This window comes from Nesoenas mayeri (genome assembly GCF_963082525.1).
Source record: "Nesoenas mayeri genome assembly, chromosome: W".
In the NCBI taxonomy this organism is placed as follows: domain Eukaryota; kingdom Metazoa; phylum Chordata; class Aves; order Columbiformes; family Columbidae; genus Nesoenas; species Nesoenas mayeri.
In genome coordinates this window covers 2,601,775-2,619,612 of record NC_137553.1, presented here as the reverse complement: position 1 = coordinate 2,619,612, position 17,838 = coordinate 2,601,775, and the positions used below count along the sequence as shown (strand labels likewise).

The following is a 17,838-nucleotide window of genomic DNA, read 5'->3' as shown; positions in this document are numbered from 1 at the left end:
AACAAAGGTATGCATGACTAGAGTCACTCAAGCTCCATTTAAATGTAGAAAATGGTATAAAATACCCTAAAAATAGGGAAAAGTTAGGGAAGACACCATCACTGAGAATTCAAGGGAATAGAATAATAAGACTTCTGGGACCAGTCAATGGGCTATGCCTATCTTCTCCACCCCAAAAGGACGCTTTTGTGTGAGATTTGAGCACTTAGTTATACCAAGTTTTTCCCAGGACACTTAGACTTCAAACTTGTATTTGTAATCACATTAATAACGCTAGGTGGTCATTGTAGAATTTATATATATTTGGTACCAATACTTATTTCTTGCAACTAACATATATTTTGCAACTGAAGTGTTTTTGCAGACAGTGTATTTGTTAATGGCATCTAAAAGAACTTGTATCTCTTGTTTTAATAAACCTCATTATTTATGGATCTAGTTATGAGAATTTCTCAATGAAATATTTGTGAATCTGTGCAAGCAGAACATGTCTAGGGGCGGATGAGGGGCAAGCTGAGAGTCTGTGGGTGAGAATTAAGGGACAGACTGGCAGGGGCGATACCGTTGTGGGTGTATATTATAGGCCACCAGATCGGGTGAGGAAGTTGATGAAGCCTTCTGCAGGCAGCTGAGAGCGGCCTCACAGTCACAGGCCCTGGTTGTCATGGGGGATTTTAACTACCCTGTTGTTTGCTGGAAGGACTACTCAGCCAGCCAGCCACAGTCCAGGAGGTTCCTCCAGTGCATTGATGATAACTTCCTGATGCAAATGATGGAGGAGCCGACTAGGAGAGGTGAGCTGCTGGATCTCATTCTCACTAACAAGGAGGGTCTGGTTGAAGCGGTAAAGGTTGAGAGCTGCCTTGGTTGCAGCGACCATGAAATGGTGGAGTTCAGGATCTCGTGCGGCAGGAGCAGGACAGCAAGCAGAATTGCAACCCTGGACTTCAGTAGGGCAAACTTTGGCCTTTTCAGACAATTGCTGGGGGAAATCCCATGGGCAAGGCTGCTTGAAGGTAAAGGGGCCCAAGATAGTTGGTTAGCATTCAGGGACTACTTCTACCAAGCTCAAGATCAGAGCATCCCGACACGAAGAAAGTCAAGGAAGGGAGCCAGGAAACTTGCATGGTGAAACAGGGAACTGCTGGGCAAACTCAAGTAGAAGAGGAGAGTTGATAGATCATGGAAGGAGGGGCTGGCCACTTGGGGAGAATATAAGGCTGTTGTCAGAGGATGTAGGGAGGCAACTAGGAAAGCTAAGGCCTCCTTAGAATTAAACCTGGTGAGGGGGAGTAAAGGACAACAGGAAGAGCTTCTTCAAATACAGGGCAGATAAAACTAACACTAGAGGCAATGTAGGCCCACTGATGAACGAGGTGGCTGCCCTGGTGATGGAAGATACAGAGAAGGCAGAGTTACTGAATGCCATCTTTGTCTCTGTCTACTCTGCTGGAGGTTGTCCTGAGGCCCCCCGTACCCCTGAGGCCCCAGAGTCAGGACAATGGAGAAATTTGCCTCAGTTGATGAGGACTGGGTTAGGGACCAGTTAAGCAATCTGGACATCCATAAATCCATGGGTCCAGATGGGATGCACCCACGGGTACTGAGGGAACTGGCTGAAGTCATTGCTAGGCCACTCTCCATCATCTTTGCCAAGTCTTGGGAAATGGGAGAGGTGCCTGAGGACTGGAGGAAAGCAAATGTCACTCCAGTCTTCAAAAAGGGCAAGAAGGAGGACCCGGGTAACTCTAGACCAGTCAGCTTCACCGCCATCCCTGGGAAGGTGATGAAACAACTTATCCTTGGCATCATCTCGAGGCATATCAAGGATAAGTGGGTCATTAGGGGCGGTCAGCATAGCTTCACCAACCTCATAGCCTTTTATGAGAACATAATGATGTGGATAGATGATGGCAAATTAGTGGATGTGGTCTACCTTGACTTCAGTAAAGCATTTGACACTGTCTCCCACAGCATCCTCACAGCTAAACTGAGGGAGTGTGGTCTGGACGACTGAGTAGTGAGGTGGAGTGCGACCTGGCTGAAGGAAAGAAGCCCGAGAGTCATGGTCAATGGGGCAGAGTCTAGTTGAAGACCTATATCTAGTGGAGTGCCTCAGGGGTCAGCACTGGGGCCAGTAGTATTCAATATATTCATTAATGTCTTGGAGAAGGAAATAGAGTGCACTATCAGCAAGTTTGCTGATGACACCAAGCTGGGAGGAGTGGCTGACACGCCAGAAGGCTGTGCTGCCATCCAGAGGGACCTAGACAGGCTGGAGAGTTGGGCGGGGAAAAATGTAATTAAATATAACAAGAGCAAGTGTCGAGTCTTGCATCTGGGTAGGAACAACCCCAGGTTCCAGCATAAGTTGGGGAATGACCTATTAGAGAGCAGTGTAGGGGAAAGGGACCTGAGGGTCCTGGTGGACAGCAGGATGACCATGAACCAGCACCATGCCCTTGTGGCCAAGAAGACCAATGGCATCCTGGGGTGTATTACAAGGCGGGTCATTAGTAGGGGGAGAGAGGTTCTCCTGCCCCTCTACTCCGCCCTGGTGAGACCACATCTGGAATACTGTGTCCAGTTCTGGGCTCCTCAGTTCAAGAAGGACAGGGAACTTCTGGAGAGAGTCCAGCACAGAGCCACGAAGATGATTAAGGGAGCGGAGCATCTCCCTTATGAGGAAAAGCTGAGGGGGCTGGGTCTCTTTAGCTTGGAGACTAAGGCATGACCTCATTAATGTTTATAAATATGTAAAGGGTGAGTGTCAGGAGGATGGAGCCAGGCTCTTCTCTGTGACAACCGATGATAAGACAAGGGGCAATGTATACTAACTGGAACATAGGAGGTTCCACTTATATATGAGAAGAACCTTCTTCTCAGTGAAGGTAACAGAACACTGGAACAGGCTGCCCAGGGAGGTTGTGGAGTCTCCTTCTCTGGAGACATTCAGAACCCACCTGGATGCCTTCCTGTGTAACCTCATCTAGGTGTTCCTGCTCTGGCGGGGGGATTAGACTAGATGATCTTTCGAGGTCCCTTTCAGTCCCTAACATTCTGTGATTCTGTGAAATTCAGTAGTCATGACTGCCCCTCACTATTAGTGAATCCAATGGTGCGAAATCAGGTGAGCACAATCAGTGCCGATCTGAATCATTTAATGTAATTGGGCATCACTCAGGGGTTCAGCTCAGCTGCCCCGAGCCTCCAGTGCAAGCACTGAGGATATGCTGGAATGCAAGGGAGCTTTATTTCTGCTAAATTAATCCTCTTAACGCAACAGGTAGCTCTCAGCTTGTGCGGAGAGGAGTGTTTACCCCTGCTAAGGCTGGCCTGGGTGAGAAGAGAGCCTGCTCCATCCCAACCTACACCAAGATGTTGCTTTTGCCACGTGTGGCTGCCACCAGCGGATGCTCTCAGCCTCTCCCCTACTGCCATGGAGTACATGGCAATGCTTTGGTTGTTCGGTTTGTTTTGTTGTAGGTTTTGGGGTTTTTTTTCCCTAGAAAAATGTGCAGCAACTGCAATGATGCATGCATGGTGAACTTTGGGACAGTCACAAAACACCAAGCTTTTCCTTGGTAAGAAAGCCTCAGTCAAAGGCATAAAAAAAATACTTAACCTCCATAAAATGAGGCATGCAGTTGGCCTTTAAACCCCATCCCCTCCCCGCACCGTAACTAAGGGAAACCCGATGAACTGTAAGGTCCTAGCATAGCAGGAGAGCTGTTAGACACATGTAACACAGATGGGAATGTTGCCGTAAGTACCTTGAAAGGTTACAAACAGAGTCACTTTTCCCCCAAGAAAATCCACTTGGTGGTTTCACAGCCTGGGAAGCAATAAAGCCAAAGCCCTTTCCTTCGCTCAGGGAGTCACCTTCAGCCTCCATGCTTACACCACCAGATCAAGGTTGGACTCTAAGTCCCTTGGTGTCTCCTCAAAAATCAAAGAAAAAATTCTAACACGGCAGTTTTCTGCATAGGTTGGTTTATTTTTACTGATGCTACTTTGGCAGATGTGGAGGGGGTTTTGGTAAATAAAGACTTTGTTGATGAATTAGTCTGGCTCAAAGGAATCCCAAGGCCGCTTCGGGGAGCTGAGAGCAGAGTCTGCTGTGAGAAAGAGGGGCATTCCACAATCACCGGGGTCCTGGTGTGGCGTGAATCATCGGACGTATCATCAGTGAGACTCCAGAGCACGGACAGCCCACGATACTCATTTAACGAATCCATGCTTGGAGCGTGGACGTGTGATTAGAATATAGTTACGTATATAAGGAGACTTGTTTCTGTAATAAATGGCTTAGCGTGATTCACATTGAGTCGACTTGTTTTGCTGAGTCCTTATCTCACTCCTACAGGCAGACACTGTGGTTTGCAGCGAGCACAAGCAATGACCTGCAAACTCTAAGTCTATGCAGAATGACAGAGGGGAGGGAGGCAGGAGTGCTGGTGCCCAGCAGCAGAGTCCCATCAAGGGCAGGGCAGCTGCAGAGACCTCCTGGACTGGGCATCCCTTTCCTGCCCTGCAGGGCTTGTCTGACAGGAGGAGGAGCAAGTGCTCCCTGCCTTTCTGCTGGTGCTGGAGTGAGGCTGGGGGCACACTATGGTGGGAGGCCAGGCAGATGAAGCAAGTGACAGGAGCCCCTGCTGCCCCATCTCAGAACGGTGGGCTTTACTGCCTACAAAATTTGCACGATAATTTTCTTAAAAGCGCTTTGGAAGTCTTTGTTGAAATAGCCATAGATGATGGGGTTGAGGAGGGAGTTAGAGTAGCCCAGCCAGTTGATGACTGTCCCCAGCCCCTCGGGCATGTAGCATTTACTGTCATGAAAGGGCAGGACCAGGACCACAATGAAGAATGGCAGCCAGCAGAGGATGAAGGTGCCCATAATGATGTCGAGGGTCTTGACAGTCTTCCTCTCCCACAACAGAGCCATCCTCCACTTGGCCTCCATGTTTTTCTCGTTGCGCCTCTTGAAGGAGGAGGGTGGTAGGGAGCCACTCACCTCGCTGGGCAGTGGCGTGTGAGTCTTGGAGGATCTGTTGCAGCACCGGACCTTGGTGATCTCCAGGGTGGTCCCATACTCACTCTGTTGTACCATGCCATTGACACAGATGTTGGGCTTGGGCTCCACAGTCCACCGCCAACCCTTGCCTGGCTCCACGTTGCTTTTCTTCTGCATAGCGGCTGAGGAGAGGGTGAGGCAAGTGTTGGCAATTTTCTTCTCCGCTTTATGGTCTTGTGGATCCTGAAGCAAGTCGCCTTGAAGATGTGGCTGTAGAGCACCAACATGAGGAGAACGGTATCCTGTCCTGTATCAAAAATAACGTGGTCAGCAGGACAAGGGAAGTGATCCTTTGCCTGTACTCTGCATTGGTGAGGCCACACCTGGAGTACTGTGTTCAGTTCTGGGCCCCTCAGTTCAGGAAAGACATTGAAGTGCTGGAGCGGGTCCAGAGAAGAGCAACACGACTAGTGAAGGGACTTGAACATAAGACCTATGGGGAGAGGCTGAGGGAGCTGGGGTTGTTTAGTCTAGAGAAGAGGAGGCTTAGAGGTGACCTCATCACTCTCTATAGCTACCTGAAGGGAAGTTATAGCCAGGTGGGGATTGGTCTCTTCTCCCAGGCAGTTAGCAATAGGACAAGGGGGCATGGGCTTAAACTCTGCCAGGGGAAATTTAGGCTGGATATTAGAAAGAAATTCTTTACAGAGAGAGTGGTCAGGCGTTGGAATGGCCTGCCCAGGGAGGTGGTGGACTCGCCGTCCCTGGAGGTTTTTAAAGTGAGGTTGGACATGGCACTTAGTGCCATGATCTAGTAAATGGACTAGAGTTGCACCAAGGGTTGGACTCTATGATCTCTGAGGTCTTTTCCAATCCAGTCGATTCTGTGATTCTGTGAAGTGGGATGTAGAAAACACCAAAGATGGAGTAGATGGTGTACCTGTGGCCCTTGCTTATGGTTCAGGCATCGGGGTCTGAGCAATCCTCGGGCATCCTCCAGCTTAGCGTGGGTGGGATGGATATCTAGAAGTTGATGAGCCAGGTCAGGCTGATGAGCACAGTGGCCCGCTGGGGAATCCACTTGTTGACATAGTCAATGGGGTCCGTTATGGCCCAGTACCTGTCCAAGGCAACGGCGCAGAGGTGCAGGATGGAAGAGGTGCAGTACAGCACATCCAGAGAGATGAAGATGTTTCAGGTGACTTGCCCCAGTGTCCACTTGTTCAGCACCTGGTAGAGGGCTGCCATGGGCAGCACCAGCACAGACACCATGAAGTCAGTGACAACCAGCGAGCCAATGAGATACTTGGCCACAGTTTATAGGGAGTGCTCCAGGGTTATGGCTGTGATCATGCAGGTGTTGCACAGGATGAGCATGACCAGGAGCAGGGAGGTGAGCAGCTGGTAGCCCAGGGTCACCTCGTCAAGGCTGGGGGCCCCTGCCCCCTTGGGAGAGCACTCCAGAGAGGTAGTGTTGTTGGCCACATCCATGCCGGGGGGGGGGGGGGGGCGGAGTCACTTCAGGAAATGGGCATGGGAAGATGCTGTGACATAGCTTCTGTGGCAGACTTTCCACTATCTTGCCGCTCAGTATTTTTAACAATGTGAGAACATCTTTCACTCTAGTTTGTAATTGTGCTATGCAAGCTCAAAAAACAGAGAAAGCCAAATAAGTAATTGCTTGACAGGAAGCTTTGCCGGGTTCTCACTTGAGATGAGGATCACAGAGCCTGGCTTGCACACACTCGGGTTTCTTCTTCTCTCAGCACTTAAAAATAAGGCTGAGTTCATAACTTCACAACATTTGGATAGATTTAATCCAGTTCCTCTTTATGAGGGGACCAGGCTACATTTCTCTGTCTCCCAGCTTGCAGTCTTTGCTATAAATGATCAAGGCACAGAGATCCACTGGATATATGGAGCAGAGCTGCACTCCTGCATGCCCATTGTGTTAGGTGATTGTACTAAGATTTACGTGTTCTGTGCCCTATTGAATGAAGTCTTACACTACTGAGACACAGACAAAACAAAATGCATCTGTAATCGTTATTTAAGTATGCTTTGCTCCTTCACTGCAAAGCCCTAATTTCTTTCTCCTGTCTCCTCAAGTGAACAGCATGGTTGGCTTCCAAGCAGCTGGCTATTTAAAGGCCCTTTCTCTTCAGTGAAATCAAAGTTTGTGCTTCTGCTGTTTAGAGCTAGCCTGATGCAATGAAGGAAGTGGAAGTCTGGGAGGCAGGAAAATCTCAAGGAGATTGTCCCAGCTTTCTTGCATGGTGGTGGTCTAGTCATTAGCCTAATTAAATTAGCATGAAATTAGCATTTCAGAGCCACGGGAAATGCAGGTTTTAGGAGTCCAGAAAGAGCTCTTGGGAAAACTGTTTCCAGAGGTGTTTTGTGCTGACATGGTCAAAGGAAGTCAATTCCAGGCACATTTTGCCAAGGACTTCCAGTGGGGAAAAGTAGGCAGGGTGCTTCTTCAAATGAATTCTTTTATATCAGCTTTACTTTTTAAATTTATTTTTTGTTCAGAGGCTGAAAGTCATTTCACTCTGAATTAAATTGAGAGGCAATTTAGGCAACCATGGAGGAAGGGGAGGGAGTAGGAGGTGGAAGATACAGATGAAGGGAAAATTCACTCTTTTGATGTAACGGCATCTTTAATACCGCTAAGCATTTAAACAGCGAAATGCAAATTAAACTTTCAAGCAACTAAATGAGGTGCTACTAGGTGAAGCACCTAGGGAAATTCTGGAAGGAAAGCCATAGTCTCATAAAATGCAAGCTGATTTGAGAGCAAATGAAACCTTAACAGTGCCCAACCTTAAAAAGTCCAATTAAAATATTAATGTTATTCAGTTATGACACAGCTGCAGCAAAAAAGAGGTTCCTCAGGAAGTACAAAAAGAAAAAAAACATTAACAACTATAGCAGAAGAAGCTTTCCTGAGCAATTGCATTCTACACATTTAAAAAAAATGGAGAACTGCATACTCTCGATGCTCTCAGTTTATGACTCTATTATCTATTTGCCAAAGTAAAACTGAAATGCTACAATTTGTTCACAGCATTTTGTTCATGTAGTTGCATATTACAGTTTGGTTTGAAAAGGGTTTGGGTGTTTTGGTTTGTTGCTTTTGGTTTTGTTTGGTTGGGGTTTTTTGTTTGTTTGGGTTTTTGTGTTTGTTTGTTTGTTTGTTCTGGGTTTTTTTACTATTCACCAGGATAAGATACAGCACTTGTATTATTTAATAAATTATATTCCAGTAATTGTTTCAAAATGAATGGACTTTACTAGGGAGCTAAGGAAATTAATGTTTTCACTTTCAGTATGTGCAGTTTTCTGTGGGAGAAGTTCCAAACAGGTGGAAGAAAAGATGTGCCAGGAGACAACCTACCAACTACAGCCTTCTTGAATTTTCTCATTAGGTATTTTGGAAATACAGCCAGCAGGAATTAACACTACTCCACTCTGTTCAAAATCTTCTGAAGAACAGTTATAACTTTAAAACACTGAAAAGCAAACAGGAATTTCATGGCTGAAGTGACTGTATCATTGAAACCCGTCCCCTCTACACAAGCACATGCATTTCACTATGAGATTCACTTCAAAATACCTGCTTCACATCGCCCCCTTTCATAAACCACAAAACGTCTTGCAGTGCTTTAGCAAATTTAAGCTTTGTACTGTGAAAGACAGTAGGGAGAGGGTGAGCGAGTGGCTATTGTGGTTGTATTGCTAGCTTGGGTTAAACCATGACACATTTCTTCCAAAATGTTACATTTTATATATATTCAAGCAGCATCACTGAAGTTAAACTGTTACTAGTGATGCCTGCTACCAAATAATGAGACAGCTTTTACGCAAGTCTAGAAGTTTAAGATTAATCTTGGAAGATGTTCACTTGAATATTATACCTCTGTGAAGGGAAAAGACTTTCAAGCATATTTGTTCAAACAGAGGTTTTCATAAGTTTATAGAAACTTCTCAGTTTGTTGTCATTCTGGGAAAACCTGAGTTTAGGCCAAATTTTCTGTGTTGCCTCTTCTGTATGCAGTGCAGCTGCGATGAAGAAAGAACTGGAAGATTGTGTCTTAACCATTTGTGCATTTTCTTGATATTTAAGCTGCTGAGCACAGATTTGATCTCAGAGAAAGTCTGGGAAAATCTACTTAGTCAACTCTAATAGTACTGTGGAGAATAAAGCAATGTTCCAGCTATGCTGTGTCAGAGACAAGGAAGAGTAATACACAGAGCTGATGCATTAGGAGCTCGTCTCTGTGAGGAAAGACTTTGTAGCTGGTTTAGAATCACCTGTGTGGTGCAATGCAGTCCCAAGAATATGGCTAAATGGTTTCTTAAAAACTGTAGTATGATATTTGTAACTGAATTAAAAATACCATTTCACAAGAATTTTTTTCTCAACTGAAGTCTGGAAAGTAAATAATCCTAATAGCTACCACTATACAATTCTAAAAATGCTGACTAGCACTGAGCATCTTCTTGGTTAAATCAGGCTTTTTCTTGTAGCTAATTAAGATTATTCCATCTATTTACTTAACATTCACATTCATCTTATAGTAAAATATACAACTTTCTTAAAGCATTTGCTGACAATACATACCAGATTCCAGTAGTATTCTAGATCTTAAGCAATTTTTCTAGGTATTAAACAATATTTGCATGATTGTTTAAACAAGGACTGCTAATACATTCCAAGCTTTGCAAGCATTTTTAAATATTTTTTCACTTAGTAGTCACTTTATTTAATGGATACATTTTAGTGGACACATTCGAGCTTTTTTTTTTGTTTCGTTCTTTTCCCCCCAAAAAAATATGGAATAGCTTCTAAGTGAGAAGGAATTTTACACTATGAGCATTAAAAGACTTTTGAATAAATTTTACCTGAAGGAGGCTTATACTCCAATTATTTTTATTGCAATGGTCATTTTGCCACTTTTATATAAACATTATTTCACTTCAGAGGAGACAGAGAGAAATTATTCTGGAATAACAGCAAGTTATCAAAAATAATCTAATTTCTTTAGCTAAACTTCTACAGACCTCAGATTTAAAGAACAGACAGATCTAAACCAGTTTATCAATATTTTTCAGAATAAAGTTAAGGTACTTGAATCTTACAGCTGAGTTCCAGATGTAGCAACCGATGACTTCTTATGCTGTTATTGTGTCAGAGCTTTCTTACTACACTAGAGATCAAAAGTAAATTATGTAGTATCATTGTGTCCTTAATCACTTAAAATGGCAGCTATAGTTTCAACATCATTGCTTATAAAGGACATAAGCTCTCCTATGTGATGTACACTGCAAGACTGGAGCGCAATAGCATTGACTGAAGTTCAACAGTATATTAATCCAAGTGCATTATTTTTTAAATAAAGATGTTATGAATTAATTGTAATTACATTAAAATGAATATACTACTATTATTTAAAAATACTATTTGGAAAAAACAAGGCTGATGTATAGAAATTAAATTTTAGGAAGGTCTTTGCAGACTAATTTTATCCTTTTAAATGAAAACCAATTTGTTTTATCTATACAGAGATGAGTCATGTCTAGCCATAGAGGCCCACACAGACTATGCTTTTAGAGTGACCATGACAAGGGTCATGAGGATACTGTGTTTCCTGATCTATTAATCTCCTTTATCTACAGCATTAGTTGGCACAGTACTAAACTACCATGTCTTTCCAAGAACCTGGGACTCTGTTCATGAAGGAAGGTTGTTGTCTTCTTTCTGAAAGTAAATGTGCTCTTGAGGAATTACTCAGCTATAAACTCCTTTTTCTTTATGAGTTTGCCTCGTACAATCACTGTACCATGCACAAATGCTAGTACTTGAGGCAGGCGGAGTATATGTCCAAGGATACGGTAGAAGGCAGGAATGACCCTTCTAGCAGCAGCTCATACTTTATGTCGGTTCATAAGGGTTGACTTATTGTTGCTGCTCATTAAAGTGCCCTACTAACTAGCAGAGTTCAGGTTAAGTTAACCACCCGGGATTTCTATGTAACAAGTGGAGTTCAGAGATCTCAAAAAAACTGTTCTACAGAATTTGCACATTGAGCATACAGTCTCTTAATCTTTCCAATAGCAAATGCAATGAAGAAGGCTATGCTCAACAAAGTAGTTCAGATACCTAATTCTACCAGTAGAATTAGAAACCTTCCAGTCCATTCACCAGATGATTCTTAAAGGAGGTGAGTAAGGGCAATGAGACCAAATAGATATTTTGGCTAACCATGGCACTTAGAAACACAAATAATAACACATTATATAATAAAACCTAAGGGGTGAGTTTACTATCAAGATAAGCCAAATAGACCATGTCTACTGCAAAGAAACAAAGCTACCAAAGTTAGAGTTGAGATTTGATCAGACCTTCAATATCACTGTAAGAGTATGGGGTGTTTTTTTTGTTATTTCTTGGGTGCTGGTCCTGTTCGGGACTTTCTTTTCCAGTTAGGTTTTTTTTTTTTTTCCTCTCTACTCTCCCATCCCAATAATCATCCTTATAAGCTCCTGAGTGCTAGGCAAAATTTCTGTACTCAGGAGCTTCATCACATCTGCCACAGACACTCAACATTCCCTTTCTAGTTGACCCTTTCTAGGTCATCTGAACTCCCTCTTTGCAGGTTCTGCTATCACTCAATTAGGTTCAAAATAAGCAAAAACTTTTTTTGGCCCAAGATCACCTAGTTTTTAGTTCCTCATTTTTAGTGTAACCTGACCAGATGGGTCAGATTGTGAGGCCTGCAATACTATCTGAATGGCAGTGCCTCCCATGGAGGCTGTAAAGTGCAATTGCAGTGCACAGTATCCTGCTAAAACTTCTAAAACTTGTAAGAAACTTCATCTACAAGCAGGCTTCATGAGGATCTAAATTTTGCTCATAGGCACATGAGTTGTAGTAATGAACTTAATTGCGAAGTTAGCCCTTCTACTTTTATTAGATACCATCTCCAATTACCTTATATCCAAGAACTCAGCATTGTAGCACCAGTATCTTTACTACTACTAATATAAAACAAAATCTGAGAACAAAGTTATAACAAACCAGGTCCTTTCTCTCCATTCTTTCCAGTGATTTTTATCTTCCTTACTGTTCACACAGAAGAGTCACAATGTGTTTTATGTATCCAGCACATCAAAGTTTTCACAGTTTTTCTTGCTAAGATACATTATATTAGTCATGAAAAGATAAACTTTATTTCTCCTGTACTCTGGTGCAATATATAATTGCATTACTACAAAGATACATAGAATTCTGCGTCTGAGAGGAGCAATTCATTTCCTCCTTTCCACTTGTCCAGAGGAGAGAGTAAACTGCCAGTTGCTACCTGTTTCTGTCCATCTCCCATAGAAGAAAAAGGAGTGTCACTGTTTACTGCAGGGTGACAACAAAACATGGCAGATGATCTCTGTTACCCGCTCCCCCCAACTAAGGAAAGGGTCCTCTTCAGAGGCCAGCCATAATCAAAGAGAGCGAGACCCTCGTGATTTCCCACTTTTATAGGGTGTATGACATGGATGGGATGGAATACTTATTTGGTCAATTTTGGTCACCTGTTCTGTTTGCCCCTCCTTGCAAATACTCCCCTCTCACTTATGGGATGGGCATTTTTATCAGCAACCTTGACGGTCATAGCAATTAGTCTAAACTTGAGGCTCTTCTTCATTCCATTGCTTTAGTTATCAGCTCCTGTCTGAAAAACCATGCATCCAAATTCAGAGAAGTGCAGTTACTTAGAAGAACTTAGCTGAAAGGAAAATTCACTAAAAGAGAAACTGGTCTTGTTTTTAACAACACCAGGACAAGGAGTATCTTAAAAACTTCTTTCCTCCTCCCTATCTGAATACTGACACTGAGGCTCTGTGGGACATTTTCCTTTTCCCCATCTACCACTCTGACTATGTGAACCAAGACACAACATAATTTATTCACTAAACAAAATTATTCTTAGATTTTTCTAAAGACAATAAGAGAGACTAGGCATTCTTCCAAGACAATGAAAGAGTCTAGAGCTGGGCAAGATGTCATTTATGACTTTTTATGTCTGCAATATAATTAAATGGCTTTAAACTACGCAACGGAGGACCACAGGAAAAAAATTACCCATGCTATTCCTTACACAGCTCAAATCTTGGATGTCGATTTAGGGATTTATATTTCAAACTGTGGCTACATCCTCCTCTGTGGAGACTTCTATCTGATCATTCACTAAGTGTTTGGTAAATACATAAGGTTCAAAAACAGGGAGACATGTCCACTCTTTATTTCTGTCACCAGAAATCCTGCCATTTAAGTCTTGTGGGGTCAAGACAATGTGTCTGGCTCTTCTCAACACTGAAGTGCATGTTTTTCTATTAATCTACAAAAGGTCAAGTCAATTAGATTAAAATTACTGAAGTCCAAGGGGCTTTGTTAGAATAATTCAGAAGGAGATTTGGCCTCATCCCTTTTATTCTGAAGTCCACGTAGGCTAAGCGCAACCTGCAGCTGGAAGAAACTCCACTCATTGAGACAAGTGAATCCACAGTTTCAGAGGAAGGCATAACTGCTCACTGGACAATTATGCACAATATACTTATTGGAGAAATTATTGAAAGATTTTGCAATCCCACTCAGTTCATGACCAATGTATGTTCAAAACCAAGAGCCCATCTATTCATATCTCTCTACATATATTTTTACCCTAATGCAATTAAGGTCATAAAAATGTCAGATTAAAAAATAAAGCATATTCTGCCCTTGGTCTTTATTTCACATTTGGCAAGAAGTTGAGTAGCTTAATTATATGTTGTGTAAAGGATTATAAGTGGGTTTTTACATTTTTATTAGCAAGCCTTTGTATTTGTGCATTAAGAAAAGCCTGAAATACCTTTTATATCTTTATTTTATATTTCTGTCAAGTTTCTGTCTGAACAGAATTACTCCAACCTCTTCACATCATAGAGAAGCCTTTCTAGCCCTCTAAGCAATTCTCAAAACTGGTGTGCCTGTTGTGTCCCTTGGAAGCATTGTCCCAGGACAAGAGAGCCTGTAAAGTTCTTTTTCCTGAGAGGATTCACTTCAGCAAATGTGACATTTTCACCTGGGAAACTAATTTACTTATTGCTTCTAGTTTCAGTTTTCAGAAGAGCATTATCAGTAACTAGTTCTATAAACAGCTCTTCTCTCTCCTTCAACTACCTTACCCAGTGTATATATAGTTTGGAGCAAATTCCTACTTTGCATAATATTTGGTTTCTCTTGCATCCTTCTTTTTAATGATTAGATAGAGAAATAGATTTCAAGCCTTTTCAATAAGTAATAGCATTGGCTATATTATTAATCATAAGTGTAGTTTGAAATTAATAATCAGTATTTAAATTAAAAAGCCTAAAGAAAGTTCTTGGATTAAGAATAGTGGAAATTGGTTAAAATAAACATCACTATAACAAGTTGTGGGATTGGTTTCCCAGATGCTGTAAATCAGGATAGTTAAATCAAAATTTAATTATTAATGGCCACAAATTCTAACAAAAACTGAGAACACAGTAAGATTCAAAAAAATCTGACAGCTAAAATATTTTTCTGTCACATAAGTACAGACAAAAATGTAACACTGGTTACCACTGCACTTGGTCACTGAGTACAGGCTAAAGATCTTGGCTGCAGTTAATAATATTCCATTATTACATATTTCTAAGGTAGTTGAATGGGAAAAAGAAAGTGGGCTGAAAAATTTACTGTTAAAGAAAATTGTTTCTTGGTTACTCTGTACCACAATAATAGTTGCATCTTTTTCATCTAATAAAGCATGTCCCATCTTAATGAAATGTGAATGAGAGTGATATGATCAGATGCAAGAAACTGAATGCGAATGTGTCATTCCTTTAAAATACAAGCAGTACAGAAATGTATGCATCCAGGACCATGAAAATAACTGCAAACTGATCTATGAGACAATGCTGGAATATCTGCTCCTTTCTATGATGACTGTAACTCTGCACCCATCAGTCTTCATTTGCGGTATCACCACTGTTAGGGCTACATTCCTGACTTTGGGTATCTGCCATTTTTTGCTGCAAAGCTTACCATGTCATTCTAATCAGCCATTAACAAATGTTGTCTCTTTAATAGTTCTTACCTTTATAGCAACTTGGTTTGCCTGCTGTATTGGGGATCAACATTGTTTCCTCCAATGTCACATTCTTTAGCCTTAGTGTCTGGTAAAGTTTACTGAAGACTGGAGTTAAACTGTCATGAAAATCTAATTCCTTTAAATTCTAATCCTTACAAGTTCTAGCCTAATAGCAAAACAGGCAGAGATGTAACATTTTTCAAGCTGAAAAAATCAGTAGTTATCACAGATAATTGCTATCCATGGTAGCCATGGGTAATGACTGTCTTCTTGATAGCCACATATCTCCCACATCTTCATGGAAGTTTATTTGACTATCAAGTAGTTTAACATCTTTCAAGGTCAGACTGCTAGTTATTGGACTGACATTGGAGGTCTCTTTTCAGACTCTGAATTAAACTGTCAATTGCATTTTTGCACCAAGAAGAAGTTTTCCTAAATGTCCTGGTTTTGTTAAAAACAAGTTTATCTTTTAGTGAATTTGCCTGTCAACTAAAGCCTTCATAATAGTTGCATTTTCCTGGAAAGCCAGATACATGTTTTGGTAGACATAGCAATGGAACGTGAGGTCATTGATAAAGATGGATGCACATCTCACAAGAGGGGCAATGAGAAATGTTTTCATTTGCATTAAAACCCCTCTTTTCCAATTATAAATGGCAGGACAATGATCTCATACTGGAATAAATCAGAAATAATTAAATTAGAGCCACATTGGTTTAAAACTGAAATAAGTAAAGGCAAAATCAGTTGTATGACAGTACTCTGCCATCCGGCTAGGATTCTGTCTTAGAGCAGTGGTCTCCAAACTTTTTTGATTGCATACCCACCAATATATGTATGTTTATTTATTTACTTATAAATTATGTACATGTACTACTATACTAATATATTATGCACATTATAAAATGCACACAAAAATAGAAATTAAAAAGGATAAGATAAAGATAAAATAAAGACTATTTTTAAAACATTTTATTTTATTTATTAATGGTACAAAAAATATTTTCTTCCTGCACTGCAACAGACTGTCTTGTGCATCCCCTGGGGTGCACACACTCCACTTTTCTAGAGTAAAGTTCTGTCATTACTGTTCCTTTTCCTAAGGAAAGACCATCCCCATGTAATTTACAAATCACTATCAGTGGCAATGGTTTTCTGCATTGGTGGTTTAACTGTCAGGAAACATTTGGCAGTTTAAAATGTACAACAATAATATAGCAAGCCCTGCCAGCTCTGCCATCCTAATTTCTTTAGCTAAGACTAAATGTCTTATTTGTTGCCCAAGACCACAATGCTGAGCTATTTTTTCTGCAGACACCATGTCAAACAATTGCCAATACACAACTGCATATGAAAATGTAGATACCACTCTTTTGAACCCTTGACACAAATTATCTGGAAAAGTCAGAGAAAGGAAACAAAAAAGGACTTAGAAGAATGAAAAGAAAGCTCATAGATAAGAGTATGAAGCTTGTGAATAAAACTGTAGTTCCATCAAAATTCAAAGTTCCCATCCACTTTCACTAGGTATACAAAATTCTGCACCAAATACAGATGTGAGTAACAATCCTAGTCAGAGTCAGACAAGATTTCACACATGAACACTCTAAGTTAGATCAATGCATATCTTTAGAAAGATAAAATACATTTTATTTCTTGGAAAACAATTGGGCTGATGGAATTTATTAGGTAACAACCTGGAAGAAAAAAGTTCCTTCTTTTGAAATGAAATGAAAATATGCTTAAATGTCTTTTAGCTGGCAATCAGAAACTGCCAGTCTGACTCATTTTTAAATATAACTCAGCTGCAAGAAGGCAACCCAAATTTTGAGAATTCCATTCAGAAGACAGCTAATAGCTATTAAAAAGAGCAAAAAAGCAGCAAAAGTTATACCAATTCTCATCAAAAAGGGATACCGTGCAGATTAAAGTGGACTGGTAAATGTTCTGCTGTTGGCAAGTCTTTTTGTGAAGAGTTTAAAGCCCACAATTACAGTAGCAAAGCACATCCTTTAACTTCCAGTGGTTCCAGAAACCTCAGTGGGACTTTTTGTATGCTTAGAGATAACTCCTAATTCAGCAAAATACTTGAAAAAAATGTTGAAACTAGCAGACATTTACATTCTTCAGTTCTTCTGAATGAAATTACATAGCTGCATGGACACAGGTCAGTACTCTTTACTCATTTCAGTGGCGTTTCTGCCTCAGGGAAGCAGATAAATCTGTCACATCTCTAAATCAGATAAACATATTAAATGGTGATATGGATGCAAAGGAGAATTACTAGAACATGCAGTCTTAAACCATGAATAGCTGAGAATGCCTTTTAAATATATGTGTGCAAGCAGTGGTCAGAACGAATCAGCGTGTGATGGTACTCCAGACAGTTATCTCTAAATTTTTCTTTCAGCCACCTGTGATTAGGAATCAGTTAATAGGTAAAATGCAAGAAACCTTAGAGTATGTCATACATAATCCTCAGCAGTCTCAGGATGAAACCACTCAGTTTTAAGCCCTATAAATGTCATTTTATAAGCTTCCTATGGAGCTTGCTGGCTCTTAGTCATCTTTCCAGTTCGGGTTAGCAATCCTAAAATTAAAGTGGATCTCAGCTACTGCCAGGGCTGCAGCGAGGTATAAAGAATTGCCAGAAATGCTGACAGTACCCTC

General features: G+C 41.3%; 1 pseudogene across 1 annotated transcript; it reads right to left on the bottom strand.

Annotated features, from left to right (window-relative positions):
- Positions 1-4,680: 4,680 nt before the first annotated feature.
- On the bottom strand, positions 4,681-6,511 carry LOC308051420 (5-hydroxytryptamine receptor 1A-like; annotated as a pseudogene). Its single transcript has 2 exons — positions 5,921-6,511; positions 4,681-5,316 (listed from the first exon to the last, which is right to left on the bottom strand). The product of its transcript is annotated as a 5-hydroxytryptamine receptor 1A-like (transcript).
- Positions 6,512-17,838: the final 11,327 nt, after the last annotated feature.